The 19,565-nt window shown below is 47.8% G+C and overlaps 1 protein-coding gene across 1 annotated transcript in view; it reads right to left on the reverse strand.

The window, feature by feature from the left end:
• POR (cytochrome p450 oxidoreductase) overlaps positions 1-19,565 on the reverse strand; it is a 62,658-nt gene that overhangs the window by 30,567 nt on the left and 12,526 nt on the right. The window lies entirely within an intron of this gene.

A 19,565-nucleotide genomic window follows, 5' to 3' on the forward strand; every position in this document is an offset into this window, starting at 1 on the left:
CCTTGTCCCCCACCGGCTCACGGAACAGCAAACGTCAGCTTCCTGTCCCATGGCCCTTTCTCCCCCTGACTCAGGTCACCCAGCCCCCCTTACTTCGGGGAGACTCCTGGCCATGAAGGAAAATGACCAATGATCGTTTCCTGACACCTATGTGAGCTGCCCATGCCATCTAGAAAGCTCATTCTGCAGGGGGCTCCCACAGGGATGGTGTGCCGGAGGGCAGTGGATTCACAGTCCCACATTTGGTTCCAGCTGCCCAGGCCACTGCCACAGACCTCTAAGGGGTCTGCTCCATGCAGAAGCCAGAGAGAGCCTTTTAAAAAGTAAGCCAGATCATGTCACCTCCCTAACCCAAATCCTCAAATGGCTTCATGTCCTACTGAGCACAAAATCTAAAAGCTCTGCCCCCTCCACCTTACCGCTCTCACCTCTCCTCACCAGTCACACTGGCCTCCCTGCTACCGCTCAAGCCTCCAGGTCTGCTCCTGCCTCAGGGCCTTTGCACACGTTAACGCTGCTGCCTGGACTCCATTCCTCTAGTTATCTGTAGGGTTCTCTCCCTCACTTCGTTCAGATCTCTGCTCAGATGTCACCATCTCAGAGAGACTCTGCCTCAGTATAGTTTCTGGTCGTTCTCCCTCCCCATACTCCCTCTCAGCACCGATCACTACCTGGCATTATGTTATACGTTCCTTCCACTGACTGCAGGGTCAGCCCACAAGAGCAGGACTTCATTTTGTTCACAGCCTGACATACAGATTACCGGGTGGCTTTATAATCTGCAAAGCATCACACAGATAACACATCATTACCGCAGTCTGTGAGGCTACGTTCACTTTCCTTCCCTCTGGCTCTGATACCTGACCATACTGCCTCCTTCGGCATCCGGGCCACTCCCCTCATTTCAGAGGAAGAACCCCATACATTCTTGCACCCCAGGGAGACGACCAGGCACTGCCCACCGGGATGCTGACTCCCTGCAGCAAGCCAGGGTGGGGCTCAGGCCCTGAGGCCTGACCGGGACGGGGGACAAGGCCAGCACTCAGGGGTCTCAAAAGCACTGAGAGCAGCTTTGACTGCAAGGTGTAAAACTTCAGACAAGAGCGGCAGAGGAGCAGTAGAAAAGACCCGGAGATCATGATCATTTTATCCGAGGCCTCCTTCTACTCTGGGGAAGTGAAGGCTCCAAGGACTGCTGAAACCAAGAAAGGGGCCCCAGCTTCCCAGGGGAGGGCTGTGTTCAGGACCCATCTAGGCAGGATGATCTAAGAGACACGAGCCTTTCCCCTGCTCTGCTGTGAGCTCCCGAACGAGGAATAGTATCGGAAGTACCTCTGTATCTGGCACAGAGTGGAAAGGAAGGCCTGGCAGACTGGCAAGAAGGAAGCCACGCTGAGAGGAAGGCCCTTTACCCCTACGCTTCCCATACGAGGACAGCAGCAGTGTGACTGGGGCTGAAGCCATGAACAGCTGCTAAACCATTATTTTCACACCGAGTCACTGTTTTCACACTGAAGCACACACACAAGACACCCACCTATATCCCCAGCCTAAGTCTCTGCACCCCTGCCCCAGTGCCTTTACACGTGCCCGAGACGCTTTTCCTCCAGTTGCTTCCTGACAGTCTCAGCTCGACTGTCACTCCCAAGCACTGTGCCAGGGTCATACTTTCCTGGCTCAGTGCCTGGCACACAATCTAATGCAGAATAACTACCCGTGGAATGGATGGAAGGTGTCAGTGAATATATTATGACACGTGAAATATAAAATTTGCATGAACCGATAATACATAACAAGCAGATTTAAAAGGCATCTGGTGCTGGCGGTGTGCCCAAGTGGTGACCTGCTAGGACAGAGGTTCCCAAACTTTCTCTGCTCACGGAGCCCCTGGTAGCTTAGTAAAATTTCCATGGTCTCCCCAGGCCCGTGGCTACTCTGTTTATGAAGCAGTCAGGTCCAAACAGCCCCTGAGAACCCGGCCTGGCAAAGACACAAGTCGGCCAAAGAAAGGCGGCGTGAGCTAATGTTCAAAACTAGCAACCCAAGCTGGTATACTTCACGCAGAGTTTGACAGATGTCACTTGCACCGCGCGGGTAGATTAGGTGCCTCTGGGAGTGTGCCCTGAGCCACCTCCACACGGTCTGGTATAAAACCACTCTCCTCTGATGGCTGAAAGATTGTGATGAGAAAATCTTGGATGTCCCGTTTTACAAGAATGTTCCCCACTTCAAGTATGGCAGGGTGACTGACTGCAGGACAGTCCGTCAGAGACCCTCCAAGGAGACTCCGGGAGCCCTGTGCACTCTTTCTGCCCTGGAACAATCTCTAATCCGTAGGCCGTTTCTTCTTCCCACATTTAGTGAAGAGGAGGAATGCTGGGAAGTGCAGAGCTCTTGGGGTCAAAGGCAACACTTGTCCGCAGCAGAAACAAAAAAAAACAAAACCAAAAAGGAAAATGTACATGAGAAAACAGAGCAACTTCTTAACCGGAGCAGGCTCTCGGCCACAGGGCTGCGGCTTGAATGTTCTCCTGTGGAAAATTAGGCAGGGAAAAAAGGGCACATCAGATCTGATCTTTTGCTACAAATTAGGTCTGTACATAGAGCTTTTGTCTTTATTAGAAAAGAACATTACATGGGGCGCCTGGGTGGCTCAGTCGGTTGGGCGTCCGACTTCGGCTCAGGTCATGGTCTTGCGGCTCTGGAGTTCGAGGCCCGCCGTCAGGCTCTGTGCTGGCAGCTCGGAGCCTGGAGCCTGCTACGGATTCTGTGTCTCCCTCTCTCTCTGCTTCAACCCCAGTTACACTGTCTCTCTGTCTCTCTCAAAAATAAATAAACATTAAAAAAAAAGAAGACAATTACATACAGAAAAGGACACACGTAGGTAGGCAGACAGATATGAGAGAAACCATTCCTCGTGAATTTCAACAGGTGATGCCGCAGGCCAAGGGTGACTCGCCCTGGCACGTCTGAAAAGGCAAACGAGGCAGAAGGGCCCTTTCTCCATCTGACTCTTCACAACACCGCAGTGTAAAATCATCCTCAAGGAAGTACTTATGGCTTTGCGTTTACTGTATGCAATTTCTGGTCAGTAAACAAGACTGATTGAGCAACCCGGCACCGATACCGGGGTGAGCCGGTCTCCTAAAGCAGCAACGAGGAGGTTAGAAGCCTGAGCAAGCGATTTAGTTCGTCCCTCAGGCGTGCACATCACCCAGCGGCAGTCACCAGCACCTCATGGCGTCCACCCTCAGCTGCGGTGGGAATAGCATCTGCTCAAGTTCACAAATCTCTGCCAATGAGTAGTGGTTTCAAGATGAGGGGAGACCGGGGCTCCTGGGTGGCTCAGGTGGTTACACGTCCGACTTTGGCTCAGGTCATGATCTCACGATCTCAAGAGTTCTAGCCCTGTATCGGGTTCTGCACCGACACTGTGGAGCCTGCTTGGGATTCTCTCTCCTCTCTCTGCCTCTCCTCCACTTGCGCTCTCTCTCCCTCTCAAATAAATAAACTTAAAAAAAAAAGGTCAGGAAAAACCCTCAAGGGAGCCAAGCCTGCTCCCGTCTAACAGCTTAGCCTCCAGGGATGGGGGGGGGGGGGTGCTCAGGGGAAGGGCCCTCCCCAAGGCGGCCTCTAAAAAGCAGGGCTCAAGAAAGCAGCAGATTCCTCTCTAGCAACTTGCCCACCAAGTTGACCCTGCAAACCGAGACACGGCCGCTGTGGATTTCTCTGGAGTCACCGTTTTTAGGGTTCACTTGGTTTCTTGAATCTGCAGGTTTGAGGACTTGCAGCCATTATTTCTTTGACTATCTTTCCAGCTCCCCACCCCCCTTTCTCTACTGCCAAGATGACGATGACGTAAACGTGTTCTGTGGCGGGTCCTCCAAGTCCCTGAGGCTCCGTTCACTTTTTTCCGCCTCATGTCTCTCCGTTGCTCCCCGCTGACAAGATAATTCCACTAAGCACTCTAGCTTCAAGTTCCCCTGTCTTCACCATTCTACTATGGCGCCATCCATGGAGCTTTCGCCATGGTATTTTTCAGTTCTAAGAGGATTGTCTGGCTCTCCTTTATACCTTGTAGGATTCCAACATCGATGTCACTTTGATCACTGTTGATTGTTTTTTTCTCATTCAAGTTGAAATTTTCCTAGTGTTCAGTACGGGGAGTGATTTGTAATTGTGTCCTGGGCATTCTGGGAATAGTGTCTGGAAGACACTCTGAGTCTTATTTATATGCTCTCTTTCATCGGGTCTTCTCTGCCACCATGAGGGTTGGGGGATGGAAGGCGCCAACTCATTGCTGTCATTCATAAGCATGTCCCGGCCGGTACAACGCCATGGGGGAATAAATTGAGCTCTGAGGAAGGTGAAGGTAAGATCATCGGAGACAATCAAAGAAGGGACACCCAGGGACTAACATCATGAAAAAATGACCCAGGCCCAGCAGCCAGATAAGGAAGATGAGAGGGTTTAGACAGGGGAAGTGCATACCAAGGCTCGAACCGTAGAAGAGCAGTAGCTACAGAATCTGGAGCGACTCAAGTGTGCTACGATGGGATGTGTTTGTATGTGTGGGTGCACAGGTGGTCAGAAAGAGACAAGCTTTTGGAAATAGGCCGAGACCAGTGTGCAAAGGGGCCAGGAGCCCTCTATATGTGTCTGGGGTCTTTGGGCCCTGGGCAGCCGGGGACAACCGGGCAGGGGTGTGGCATGATTAACACCTATGCCATTGGTGGGAACCTGGACAATGGTGCCTCCACCCACCATGTCAGTACAATCACGAGGCCTTGACCAAGGCATCCTGATCTGGAACGTGCTCAGGCCAACATTCCACAGCACGCTGATGACCCCCCCATCACCACCACCACAAAATGGGACTTGTGGGTGTGATCTGGAGACACATGACTGGGCCTGTATCTGATGCAATGATGTAAAAGAGGAAGGAAGCCAGGAGAACTGGATGTGTCAGAGCATGACTTGGCAAAAAGGAAACAAGACAGCCAGCATCACTCAGCACAAATTGAGCTGACAAAGCCTAGAGGAGCAGACCACTGGGACGGTAGCTGCCATAGAGGACCACGCGGGCTTGCTCCTACCACTCCCTCTGGGGCCACGGCCACCTGGCCTGAACTCCAAGTGGGGTGAACCCACAGCTCTCCTATACTCTTGGCAAATACTCCAGGGCATTTGGTGGGGATACTTAGTAACACCATTAAAAGTTAGCACAGGGTGGGGCGCCTGAGTGGCTCAGTCCGTTGAGCATCCGACTTTGACTCAGGGATCTGTGATCTCTCGGTCTGTGAGTTCGAGCCCCGCATCGGGCTCTGTGCTGACAGCTCAGAGTCTGGAGCCTGCTTTGGATTCTGTGTTTCCCTCTCTCTCTGCCCCTCCTCCACTCATGCTCTCTCAAAAATAAACATTAAAAAAAAAGAAAGAAAGAAAATGTTTTAAAAGTTAGCACAGGGCAACTGATGGGCACAACATACTTCACAGGAGCTCTATGAGATACTAGAAAATATATATATCAGTCTCTGCCTCCAGTTCCTGGGACAGAGCTCCTAAAACCCTTGTAATTTCCTAAGCAATAAAAAGCACAAAGAGCATCTCTTGTTCTAATGAGACTCTGGGTGGGCTCCTGGAGGGGAGATGGTCACCAGAGAGACAAGGCATAACTGGCAGCTTGGAACTTTCAGCCCTGCCTGTCCCCTTCTCCAGAGAGGGAGTTAATGACTGAGCATGCCACCCGAGGAAGCGGGAGCACCAAGATCCCAATAGTACAGGGTTCAGAGGGTGTCCACATACCAGCACGGGTGATGCCCCCCGACTCCTGTACTTGGGGCCCCTCCCAGACCCCACCCTGCGTATCTCTTCACCTTGTTGTTCACCGGTATCCTTTATCATGTCCTTTAATAAATGTAAGTGTTTCCCTGTGTGGCGTGAACTGCTCTAGCAAGTAAACTGAACTTGAGGAGAGGGTTGTAGGACCCCCCCCCCCCCGCTTTTACTGCTGGTTAGTCATACGCACAGGTGACAACCTGGATTTGCAATTGGCATCTGAAGTCGGGGGGAGCAGCCCTGTGGGACTGAGCCCTTCACGTGCGGGATCTGACATCAGCCCCGGGTAGATGGAGTCCGAGTTGAGTTCAACTGTAAGGGTACCCAGTTCCTGTCACAGAGTTGCTTGTTGTGGGGGACCCCCACCCCCACATCTGGGGTCAGAAGTGCTGTGAGTGTGGGCTTTTCTCATATAAGGTCATACCAGTTCATCCTGCTGCCTAGACCTTTGCCTCAATTAATTCTTAATACAAATGAGGAAACGAGAAACACAGGAAGCTGGAGGACATGCCTTAGTTTACTCACTGGGCAGACCAGTTCTGAAGTCTGCTCTGCCTCTAGAGCATCAGCAGGAATAGGAGCGACAGGCTCTTGAGAAGCCCCGACAACAGAACCCTCCCTGCAGGGCAGGTTATGGTTCACACGGCACATCCACACAGGAGGCCTCGGCACGGACCATGGTACTCTCCTATGCTTGACGGAAGTGGGACCGGGGGGCCCTGGGTGGCTCAGTCGGTTTAGCGTCCGCCTCTTGATTTTTGCTCAGGTCATGATCCCGGGGTCGTGAGATCAAGCCCCGCATCGGCTCTGCAATGAGTGTGGAGCCTGCTTGAGATATCTTCTCTCTCTCTCCCCTCCCTCCCTCTGCCCCCCCACTGCTCATCCTTGCTCTTGAGCTCTTTCTCTAGAATAAAAAAAATAATAAGGGGTACCTGGGTGGCTCAGCTGGTTAAGCATCTGACTCTTGGTTTCAGCTCAGGTCATGATCTCATGGTTTGGGGGTTTGAGCCCCGTGTCAGGCTCTGTGCTTACAGCTCCGAGCCTGGAGCCTGCGTCAGATTCTGTGTCTCCCTCGCTCTCTGCCCCTCCCCTGCTCAGGCTCTGTCTCTGTCTCTCTAAAATGAATAAACGTTAAAAAAAAATTTCTTTAAAAAAAAAAAAAAGAGAGAGGGAAAGTTACAGAAGGGCTCCACATTTAGCATCAAAGACAGATTGAAACACAATCAGAAAGAGTCCCCGGGATGGGAAGTCTCCTGGGGCGCCCAGGTGGCTCAGTCAGGTAGGGGTCCAACCCTTGATTTAGGCTCAGGTCATGATTTCAGTGTTTGTGAGTTCGAGCCCTGCATCAGGCTTTGTGCTGACAGTGCAGAGCCTGCTCGGGATTCTCTCTGCCCCCTCCTTGCTTGTTCTCTATCTCTCTCAAAACAAATAAATGTTAAAAATAATTAAAAAAAAAAAAAAAAAAAAAAGAGTCCCAGGATGGAGCGGTCCTCAAAACATGCCACATGAGAAACAGTACAGGAAGGTTTACCGTAAAGAGGATTCAGAGGCAGCGGGACCACCTGCTCTTTGGGTAATCAGAGAACAGAGGAGGGAGAGGTCTCCTGAGGGCAGAAGTGAGCCCTGGTAACGGGGGACAGAGATTTACACGCTGTTCCAGGAGAACTTTCTAATAAAGGAGTCTGAAGGGAGAATGAGCAGCTGTGAAGCAGGGCCCCCATCATAAGAGATGTGTCCACAGAAGGCTGGGTAACTCAATGACAGAGAGAGTGCCTGCCATCCCCGGAGCCTGGGAATAGACCAGCCAAGTGTATGCTCATTAACCTGGACTGGTTGAGGTTGGTGATTAAGGCCAGAGGGGCAAAGCCCAAGTCTCTGGCCTGAGTTAACAGTGAAATATGGGTTCCTGGATCTCTTTCACGGAACCCTTTGAGACACACAGACACACACAGTTCTAGTTCATAGTCAACAAGAACCATGGAAAGCAAAGGCAGATGATGACACAGTGATGGGAGATCCCACAGCACAGCCTCAGGACTCAGAAAAGAGGAAGAAAAACAGGGAGGCTGAGAACAGAGCTCTGAAAAAGGAAGGCGGACATACTGACTCTCTGGATTAAGACACCAGTCCCAAGAACACTGGGGCTTCACACAGAGTGGGGCTTTCCGCTTTAATGAGGAGCCCCTGTGGGGCTTCTGCCTTCCCAGGGACGCCATCCTCATGTCTACACTGCGTCTTTACCCACCCACCTCGGTCTGCACAGACTCAAGATGTTACTGCTAGCAGTCCTGAAGGAGAGAGCAACAACAGAAAGTATCGATCCCTGCAGCTATGAAAAAGGAGCGCACTACCCCCACCCACGGGAACAGGGCTGAATCTCACAGACACGATGCTGAACAAGAGAAGTCAAATATGTAAGAGCACCAACCGCTTATGGATGAACTTCAAGAAATAGACAGAAGTAATCTACAGGGACAGGCATCAGACTCGTGGTCACCTCTGGGGCCCGGGTCACGAGCGGGAGACACCAGGGACGCTCCTGGCACACTGGGCGATGCGCACTACCTTGCTCTGGGGTGGCAGCAGCAGGGAGTCTGTCCGCGTAAAACTCCCGCGAGTGGCGCACTCACGGTCTGTGCCCTTGACCGCGTGTGAGTCACACCGCAGCACGAGTGTATGTCCACGATACAAAGGCACGTGTGCTTGGTCTCAGTGATGGAAAAGCATGTACATGTACACATAAAGTGACACGTCAGAGGATCGCCCCAAAAACAGTGCCTCAGGGATGAGGTTTTAATTTTTTTCTCACTTCCTTTTTAACGTATTATTTGTTTGCATTTTAAACAATGAGTGTGCGTTACTTACTGGGCCAGAAGAATATTTGAAAGCTGTTTTCTCATGGGAAAAAAAAAAAACAAAAACGCCCAGGCTTCTGGGTCTAGGGAGCCCTTTCGCGAGCTACGCCTCTCACTAGGACTGACAGCATGCTCACTGCAGCACTGCTTCGAAGAACCCCAAGCTGGACGCTCAGGTGTCCAAGCCACACAATGGGGGCTCTAAGCAGGGAGAGCTATAGGCCTCTCACTGGAAGACGGCCAAAACCTACTGAACATGAAGTTATATTCCTCTCGTGAAACCACTAATGAAATAGAAAAATTATGTATTTCTCCAGAAAAATGATCCAGAGGGATTTCCTCTAGGGAATGTCTACACTATGACCAGAGAGGTAAGTGTCTAAAGAGCTCTTTGCTTTGTCTTTTTTTTTTTTTTTGAGAGAGAGAGAGAGAGAGAGAGAGAGAGAGAAGAGAGAGAGCGCGCGCACACACCTGTGCAAATGGTGGGGGAGGGACAGGAGAGAGAATCCTAAGCAGGCTCTGTGCTCCACATAGAGCCAGATGTGGGGCTCGATCCCATGACCCTGGGATCACGACCTGAGCTGAAACCAAGAGGCGGATGCTCAAGAGACTAAGACAGGTGTCCAGGTATCCCTGTCTGTCCGCTTTAATGAGATGGCTGGCATTCGTGACATTCACATGTTACATCGGAAATTAAAAATAAATACACGGCAGCTGGGTTTCTTACTGCTGTAGAAGGGAGCTACAAATGCAGACAGAAACGGGATGCCAGCTGCATTGTTGCACTAGAATTGGAGGGTGTGTGTGTGCATGGAAACGTGTGTGTACGGGGTGTATTTCTTAGTTTTGTCTGCGGAGAGGGCCGAGTGAGGATACCCCAGGACCAAGGACCCATCTAGCCCCCCAGATCCTGGTTTCTAAACAGTGTTCCCCCTCAGAAGGAACCAGGGCTCCCTGCAGAAATGGCCGACTCCAGACTGGGACAGGAAAATAATGACTGGGCCTGGGTCACCTTGCAGTGCAGGAAAGTAATGAAGGGCTTAAAGAATGAGGGGAATGCATCAAAAGGACGCAGGGTCCTGGAAAGGGTTCCCGCTGGCCAAATCTGGGACAATTTGAACACCTAAATAAATACCAGAGCGACAGATTAGAACCCATTGGACAAAAGAACAGGACACAAGTCAATACTGATATAAATAACTTGCAAGTCAAAGTTTGATGAGAAGGAGGACAGCCTGGCTGATACCACCATAACCAAGTGATCCAAGGTAATGGCTCCAGGGGTGCCTGGATGGCTCAGTTGGTTAAGTGTCTGCCTTTGGCTCAGGTCATGATCTCACGGCTTGTGAGTTCAAGCCCTGCACTGGGCTCTGTGCTGACAGCTCAGAGCCTGGAGCCTGCTTCAGATTCTGTGTTTCCCTCTCTCTCTGCCCCTCCCTCACTATCTGTCTGTCTCTCTCTCAAAAATAAATAAACATTAAAAAATAAAAATAAAAAAAAGTAATGGCTCCAATACTGGGACAAAGTGACACTGCCCACCACCTTTCATGGTGCTCTAAAGGACACAATGGCATTTCTGTGATACTCTGCCAAAAATACATAATCTGAATCTTACCGTTGTCAGATCCACCCTGAGGGACATACTACAAAGTATGGCCTTTTTGGAAAATGTCAAGGGCAAATATTTTAAGGAAATAATGAACTGCTTTAGGGCATAGAAGAGTGGTTACAGTCAAATGCAATCTTGGGCCAGGAAAAGAAAAAGAAACTAGTTTCCCTTGCTATAAGAGAGGTGAATGGCAAAATATGAATAAACTCCACATTCAGAAAAACTATGGTTATGTAAAAAAAAAAAATCCTTGAATTTTAGAAAATAAACACTGAATTACTTATGGATAAATGAGCACCCTATCTGTAACTTATTCTCAAGTACATCAGGGGAAAAAATGTTTAAAAAATATACATATATATGTGGGGAGAAAGAGAGAATGATAAAGCAAACATGGTAAAATTTAGCAAACATGGTTAATATTTGGGGGAAACTGAGTAAAAAGTAATCAAGAATTCACTATTTTTGCAACTTTCCTATAAATAAAACTATTTCAAAATAAAACAAGTTAGAAGTATATATGATTGGGGCGCCTGGGTGACTCAGTCGGTTAAGCATCTGACTTCAGCTCAGGTCATGATCTCGCAGTTTGTGAGTTCGAGACCCGCGTTGGGCTCTGTGCGGACAGTTCAGAGCCTGGAGCCTGCTTCGGATTCTGTGTCTCCCCCTCTCTCTGGCCCTCCCCCACGCTTGTGTTCTATCTCTCTCTCTCTCAAAAATAAACATTAAAAAAATTTTTTTAATATATATGATCATTGAAAAAAATATGCTAAATTTAAACACATGAAGTTAAAGAATGCAACCCACACATGTACTAGTTGTCCTTGTTCAAACAGGCTTTTTTTTTTTTTTTTAAGATTTTATTCTTAAGTAATCTCTACACCCCACAGAGGGCTCGAACATTCAACCCCCGAGATCCAGAGTCCCATGCTCCACTGACTGAGCCAGCCGGGCGCCCCTGGTTCACCAATTTGTTTATGTGTATATTATAAATTCGTTTTTATCATTATTGGTTTTATACCATATATAATTTGGTCCCACTTTTTTTTTTTAATTTTTTTTTCAACGTTTATTTATTTTTGGGACAGAGAGAGACAGAGCATGAACAGGGGAGGGGCAGAGAGAGAGGGAGACACAGAATCGGAAACAGGCTCCAGGCTCTGAACCATCAGCCCAGAGCCTGACGCGGGGCTCGAACTCACGGACCGCGAGATTGTGACCTGGCTGAAGTCGGATGCTTAACCGACTGCACCACCCAGGCGCCCCGGTCCCACTTTTTTTTAATGTATTAAATTGTGAACATTATAAATTCTCAAATGTTATTCTAGCCTATGAACGTTAAGAGTCACTTGCTGGATATTTTCACTATTACAAACAATGCCGTGATAATCATGATGAGTGATAGCTTTTCAGGATGAATCTGCACGTGCCTCTGATTACTTCCTGTGAATGGAATTTCTGAGTATGTCTTAGAAATATTTCTGAGTCAAAAGGAATAAATATTTTTATTTCTTTTAAGTAATCTCTACACCCAACGGGCGGCTCAAATTCACAACCCCGAGATCAAGAGTCACATACTCTACTGATTGAGCCAGCCAGGCGCCCCAAAAGGAATAAATATTTTTAAGGTAAGTCAGGAGACTTACCGACAAATTATTTTCCAAAGAGTAATTTACAACATTTCTCTGCAGCTTTCCCTCTGCAGGACACCTGCTGACCTGGAGCGAAGGGAACGACTTTACAAAGCACCGTGCTCACAGAAGCCCGGGAGGAAATCAAGTGAAAACCAAACCCGAAATCCAAGAATCAGTAAGCACTCCAGGGAGGCCATGACACGTGTGCCCCAGAAGGGCAAAAAGAGAGAGGAGACCGGGAGCATGGATGTGCAGACCAGACGGGCCTTCTCAATGATGGAAATCATTCCCAGGAAATAAGACCCCTCTGGTATAAAGTGGGAAAGGTGTGTGTGGGGAGGTGCTGGCCCAGGGTCATGACCACACACCAACCCAAGGATCACAGCTTGGGGACACACAAGTTCCACCGCTTAGCCCTCCACTTGCTGTGAGGCACTCATTACCTGCTGCTCCTCTGTCCCCTGAGCCCTTCCCGGTGGGAGACTGTCAAGGCAGGGCAGTGGGTGACATGGAAAGGAAGAAGCCAGGTCCTGGGGAAGCACATTTCAATAATCATTTACACTACTTATGCCTGGAAACAGGTATGTTTAAACTCCTTACGTCATGACAACATCACACACACACGAATCTCAAAACCTCTCTGAGCCTCAGTTTCTTCCTTTATAAAGTGGGGCTGTTACTACCTACCTCACAGGGGCTGTTGGTGGAATCATACAAGACCAAGGTGTGTGCAAGGCAAATAGTGAAGAAAAGAACCTCTGCTGTTTGCTTCTGTGCCTCAAACTATGAGAATACTTGTAGATAAATGGAATACGTCAGCTCTACCCCCTGGAAGCCAGTCTGGGTGGCTTCTAGAAGCTCCTGTATTTCCTTAAGAGTTTAGAGAAACAGGATCTGGAGAAACCCAAAAAGCTCTGGAGAAAGCCAACCTTTCTTTACTGAAGGGAAAGTAAGGTTTGGGTTCTGAGGTCTAGAACTCCCAGAATCCGTCCAATTCTGGCTTTCATCTACCAGGACTTGCCCAGAGATCTGCCTCCAGCTGAATGGGACCCGGAGGGACCAGCTCCCTTCCCTCAACCATTGCCACCCACCCCCACCCCACAGCCCACAGGAGCAGGGTGAGTTCGCACGCATCGTCTTTCAACAGTCCTTGATCAACTCACCTTGACTTCCAACAGGAAAGCCTTAGATATGTCTAAGCCTAGTCACTTGATACAGTACAAATCCTTCTAGCTAAAGGGGCGGGGGGCAGGGAGTGAACAACGGCTACTGTGAGGGGGACAGAAGACAACGCCTGGCAAAGGGCAGGCACAGAAGAGAGCCCAGAAGGTCTAAAGTCCCTCTAAAAGGGACTGTAGCAGTCCTTCTGGCCTCATAGGTTAGGATTCTGAAATCCTGCCAAGCCTGTGTCTACCATCAGTAGGCGAGGCTAGTCTTTTGCAAACCTCAGTCTCTGTGAATTCCCACTAGCCAGAATGGAAAAGTGATGGCACCTTTAGCCCACTTCACGTGTTTTCCAGCATGAAAGGTAGCCTCTACTTGTTCAGACCATTTCAGCAGGAACACAGAAGAAAACAAAAACCTACCTACCTTTTACATATTCCTCCACAGCGATAGTACTATATTAAATTTTCAAATGCCCCCATTCCAGTAGCCCCTAAGGAAAGGGAGTAACTACTTACTTCTATGTCATCTATTGACCCTGGAATTCCCCTAGATTTCAGGCACAGCAAAGGAAATCAAATACTTTCCAAAAGTAGTATTTGAGGAGCACCTGGGTGGCTCAGTCGGTTAAGCGTCCGACTTCGGCTCAGGTCACGATCTCACAGTTCGTGAGTTTGAGCCCCACATCCGGCTCTGTGCTGACAGCTTAGAGCCTGGAGCCTGCTTCAGATTCTGTGTCTCCCTCTCTCTGCTCCTCCCCTGCTCATGCTCTGTCTCTCTCTCCTTCAAAAATAAATAAGAACACTAAAAAATTTTTTTTCAAAAGTAGTATTTGGGCTTCAACTAAAATATGACTGGGGCAAACAGCCCCAGTTTTTTTCTTTGATTTCTCTCTAGTCCACTGGATTATAAATAGTATTAGTAGCAAAGCAGACAGAGGGTCATAGTGAAAAGGGTCGAGTTCAAAAAATCACATTTGGGTACTGGCTTTACCATGATCAGCAAATCGCTTCTCCTCGTCGAGGTTTAGCCAATGAGATGGACTATCAATCCTTGTCTGGCTTTGGTACAAATGATGCATGTGAAAGCATTCTGTGAAGTGTCACAGAAACACTGAGGGCGATGGTCAAAGGTAAGACTGCCTTGAGGTGAAACACTACACTCATACTAGACAGTGGCTCTTTCACATCCGTCAAGTGCTCAACACCATGCCAGCTGGACAAGGGAAGACAAACTAAGTCAGGGAATGTTCTCTGCCCTTCTGCTGAAAAGAGACAAGTGGCAGTGACTTCCTTGCCAAAATGAATGGCACAGGAGGCCAGTGCCAGTTCACAGTTGGGTGAGGCTGGTGTGAGCCGAAGTGGCTAGGGAGGGCTTCCTGACGAAGGAGGCACAAAATGAGAAAGGTCGGGGGAGGAGTGTCCAGAAGGGTCTGAAGGGCAAGTGGGGGGAGCGGGGGTGTCGCAGCTTTAGAAAAAAATAAAAGCCAGTTCAAAATTGCTTCTGCCACCAAATAGTTCCAGGACGCTGGACAAATCTCAACTCCCTCGGCCACTTTTTCTAAAACGGAGAGTCATCACCATGGAGAACTCTACCAGGGCTACGGGCGAGTCACAGGGGGGAAACTGCACGGGGCACATGGCAGACGCTCAAAGAACGTTGGGTTACTGGCCCTCCCATTCCTATTCTTTGGGACAAAACAGAGTGAAAATCAGCAGTGTCACCAAGCACCCACATCTTGGTTTCTAAAGACCATTCTCCAATAAAAAGAACCAGGGCTCCTTAAAGAAAGAGCTGGTTCTGGGGTGCCTGGGTGGCTCAGTCGGTTAAGCGTCCAACTTCGGCTCAGGTCATGATATCACTGTTCATGAGTTTGAGCCCCGCGTCAGGCTCTGTGCTGGCAGCTCAGAGCCTGGAGCCTGCTTCGGATTCTGTGTCTCCCTCTCTCTCTGTCCTTTCCCCACTCATACTGTCTCTTTCTGCCTCTCAAAAAATGAATAAATGTTAAAAAAAAAAAAATTTTTTTTTTTTAAAAGAAAGAGCTGGTTCCAGGGCTGGAGCATGGAAAACAAAAAAACAAGCATGGAACATCAGCATAGTGCCGGAAATTAAGGAAAAGCTAAAGAAAACATGAGGCTATCGAAAGAACGAGAAGACCTCCCAAAGGAGGTCCCAAACGGCTAAAGCTAGAACAATTTAAGCACCCAAATAAATAATATTATTGGATCAGGGAGGTGTAATTCATCTCTAAGGTTATTTTTTTTTATTGTGGCAAAATACATGTAAAATTTGCCATCTTAAATTTGCAGTACAGTGGAATTAAGTACATGCAAAATATTGTGCAACCATCACCTTTATCTAGTTATGGAAGGTTTTCATCACCCCAAGGGAAACACTGTGTCCAGGAAGCAATCAATCCCCATTGCCCAGCCCCTGGCAACCTCTCCTCTACACTCCATCTCTGTCAATTTGCCTATTATGAACATCTCGAACATCTCGCATAAAGGGAACCACACATTCAGCAGTCCTTTGTGACTGGCTTCTTTCACTTGGCTGAATGTGTTCAAGGTTCATTCATGTTGTAGCAGGTGTCAGCCACTCATTCCTGTTTATGGCCGCATAATATTCCATCATATGGACCTACTACACTTTACTTATACATTCACTAGGTGATAGAATCTGAGCTGTTTTCGCTTTTTGGCTATCGTAAATAATGCTGCTATATTCATGTCCAAGTACAGTTTGAGTGCCTGTTCTCAATTCTCAGGGTATATAAGTACAAGCGGAACTGCTGGGTCATGTGGTAATGCTATGCTTCACGCCCTGAGGAACGGCCAGACTGTTTTCCACAACGAACGCACCACTTTACGTTCCCATCAGCAGCATACGAGGGGTCCGATTTCTCCATGTTCCCACCAACATCAGTGATTTGCTGGTTCTGTTTTTGTTGTTCACAGCCATGCTGGTGGAGCGTGAAGTGGTAGCTCCTGGCGCTTTAGATCTGCATTTCCCTAACGACGAATGATGTTGAGAATCTTTTCATGTGCTTGTGGTCATCTGTGTATCTTCTTGGGAAGAATATTCAGGTCCTTCGCTCATTTTTCAATCGGGTTGTTTTCACGTTGTTGTTGAGTTATGAGTGTGCTTTACATATGCTAGATACTTGACCTTTATCAGATACAGAATCTGCAAATACTTCTCCCCATTATGTGAGTTGTCTTTTCACTTTCTTGGTAGCATTGACGCGCCGTTTTTACTTTTTATGAAGTCCATGTCTTAGCTCAAGCCACTGTAACAAATATCCTAGAGGAGGCAGTTAAACAAGAAACCTTTATTTTTCACAGTTCTGGAGACTGGGAAGTCCAGATCAAGGCATCAGCAGATCCAGTGTCTGGTGAGAGCCTGCTGTCCGGTTGGTTGACAGCTGCTTTCTTGCAGCCTCATAAGGCGAAGAGGAAACAAGCCCTCCTGTCACTTCTTATAAGGGCACTAATCCCATTCACTAGGGTTCCACCCTCATGAACTAATTCCCTCCCCAAAGCCCCACCTAATTCCATCACATTAGGGATGACGATTTCAACATATGCCGATTAGGGGCACAGAACCACTCAGTTCATAACAGCCCAATTTATGTGCTTTTTCTTTTGTTGCTTATGATTCTGACATCCTAAGAAACTACTGCCAAGTCCAAGGTTGTTAAGATTTACCTCTATGGGGCGCCTGGGTGGCTCAGTCGGTTAAGCATCGGACTTCGGCTCAGGTCATGATCTCACGGTTCATGGGTTCGAGCCCCATATCAGGCTCTGCGCTGGCAGCTCAGAGCCTGGGGTCTGCTTCGAGTTCTGTGTCTCCCTCTCTCTCTCTCTGCCCCTCCCCCATTCATGTTCCGTCTCTCTCTCTCTCCCTCCCTCTCTCTCTCTCTCTCTCTCTCAAAAATAAACAAACATTAAAAATTAAAAAAAAAAAAAAAGATTTACCTCTATGTTTTTTCCTCGGCGTTTTACAGTTTTATCTTGGACATGTGTGTAGGTCTTTGATCCACCATGAGCTGGTTTTTGTATATGGTGTAAAGTAAGGTAAGGGGTCCAGCTTTATTCCTTCTGCATGTGGATATCCAGCTGTCCCAGCACCATTTGTTGGAAAGACTTTCCCCCTAGTGAATGGCCTTGGTACCCTTGTCAAAAATCGACTGACCACATACACGTGAATTAAGTTCTAGATTTCAATTCCATTCCATTGACCTATAGGTCTGTCCTTATAATGGCACCACACTGCCTTAATGACTATAGCTTTGTGGTGAGTTTTAAAATCAGGAGGTAGGAATCCTCCCACTTTGTTCTTCATTTTCAAGACGGTTTGGCTATTTGAAGTTCTCTGCAATGCCACAGGAATTCTAGGATCAGCTTTTCCATTTCTGCGTAAAAAGCCACTGGGACTTTGACAGACCGCACTGAACCTGTGTGCTGTTTCGGGGGCGATGCTACGTTAACACTATGAAGACTTCCAGTCCATGAACACAGAATGTCTTCCCGCCGTCTTCATTTTCTTCCAGCAACGTTCTGTAGTTTCCAGGGGAAAACCCTTCCACCTCCTTGTTTAAATTCACCTCTAAGTAGTTTATTCTTTTTGATGCTGTTGTAAATGGAGTTGTCTTCCCAATTTCTTCTTTGGATTGTTAACAGCTAGAGGAGTACTGGGTTTTTAACAGTAGAATAGACAAATATCCATGAGTCTATCCTGATATAAATAATCGAATAGTCAAATAAACAAATAAATAAACGGACACAGCTCCTCCTCACAGAATTCCAACTAATAAATGTAGGAGGGAAGAGGGAAACAGAAAATCAGCATCAGATCCACAGTAAGTACTACTGCAGATAAGACCTACCAGTGGATGTGCTAAAATCAGTGGGCAAAAGTCCCTGGAGAAGCAGGATTTGCACAGTCTCAAAGTTACCACTCCCCAGATACTCATTAACTACAAAGGGTAAAGCAGAAACTTTACGGAGGAGAAGCCCTGCAGACACGAACCCAACCAGGAGATCCTGGTACAGGTCACTGGTAATGAACCCCTTTCAACAGTGTACTCAGAAGGGCACACACCACCTTTGTGGTATTCTTGCCTCCCTCCCTCCAAGCGTGAGAAACCACTGGTCAAACCTAAAGTGGGGTGTGTTCTAGAAGATAATGGACTGGTACTCTCTCAAAATAGTGAGGTTAGGACAGGTGAAGGGACTGTCCCAGATGGGAAGGGGTGAAGGAGACATGACAACTAAGTGCCAGGCAGGATGTCAGACAGGATCCTAGAACAGAGGGAGGACTTTGGTGGAAAAACTGATCGATTTCAAATAAAGGATGTTGTGTAGTCCGGGGCTGGCAAATCACGGTCAAGCACTGGCCCCACTGGCTGACTCCTTTTGAAAATCAGGTTTCATGGCACAAGAACAGACACTCAGATCAATGGAACAGAATAGAGAACCCAGAAATGGACCCACAAACGTATGGCCAACTAATCTTTGACAGAGCAGGAAAGAATATCCAATGGAAGAAAGACAGTCTCTTCAGTAAGTGGTGCTGGGAAAACTGGACAGCGACATGCAGAAGAATGAACCTGGACCACTTTCTTACACCAGACACAAAAATAAACTCAAAATGGATGAAAGACCTCAATGTAAGACAGGAAGCCATCAAAATCCTTAAGGAGAAAGCAGGCAAAACCCTCTTTGATCTTGGCCACAGCAACTTCTTACTCAACACGTCTCTGGAGGCAAGGGAAACAAAAGCAAAAATGAACTACTGAGACCTTATCAAAATAAAAAGCTTCTGCACAGCGAAGGAAACAATCAGCAAAACTAAAAGGCAACCGACGGAATGGGAGAAGATATTTGCAAATGACATATCAGATAAAAGGTTAGTATCCAAAATCTATAAAGAACTTCTCAAACTCAACACCCAAAAAACACATAATTCAGTGAAGAAATGGGCAAAAGACACAAGTAGACACTTCTCCAAAGAAGACATCCAGATGCCCAACCAACACATGAAAAAATGCTCCACATCACTCATCATCAGGGAAATACAAATCAAAACCACAACGAGATACCACCTCACACCTGTCAGAATGGCTAACATGAACAACTCAGGCAACAACAGATGTTGGCGAGGATGCAGAGAAAGAGGGTCTTTTTTGCATTGTTGGTGGGAATGCAAGCTGGTGCAGCCATGCTGGAAAACAGCATGGAGGTTCCTCAAAAAACTAAAAATAGAACTACCCTATGACCCAACAATTGCACTACTAGGCATTTATCCACAGGATACAGGTGTGCTGTTTCGGGACACAGGCACCCCCATGTTTATAGCAGCACTATCAACAATAGCCAAAGTATGGAAAGAGTCCAAATGTCCATCGATGGATTAATGGATAAAGAAGATGTGGTCTATATATACAATGGAGTATTACTCGGCAAT

The sequence above is a fragment of the Felis catus genome, chromosome E3, assembly GCF_018350175.1.
Source record: "Felis catus isolate Fca126 chromosome E3, F.catus_Fca126_mat1.0, whole genome shotgun sequence".
NCBI classification, from domain to species: domain Eukaryota; kingdom Metazoa; phylum Chordata; class Mammalia; order Carnivora; family Felidae; genus Felis; species Felis catus.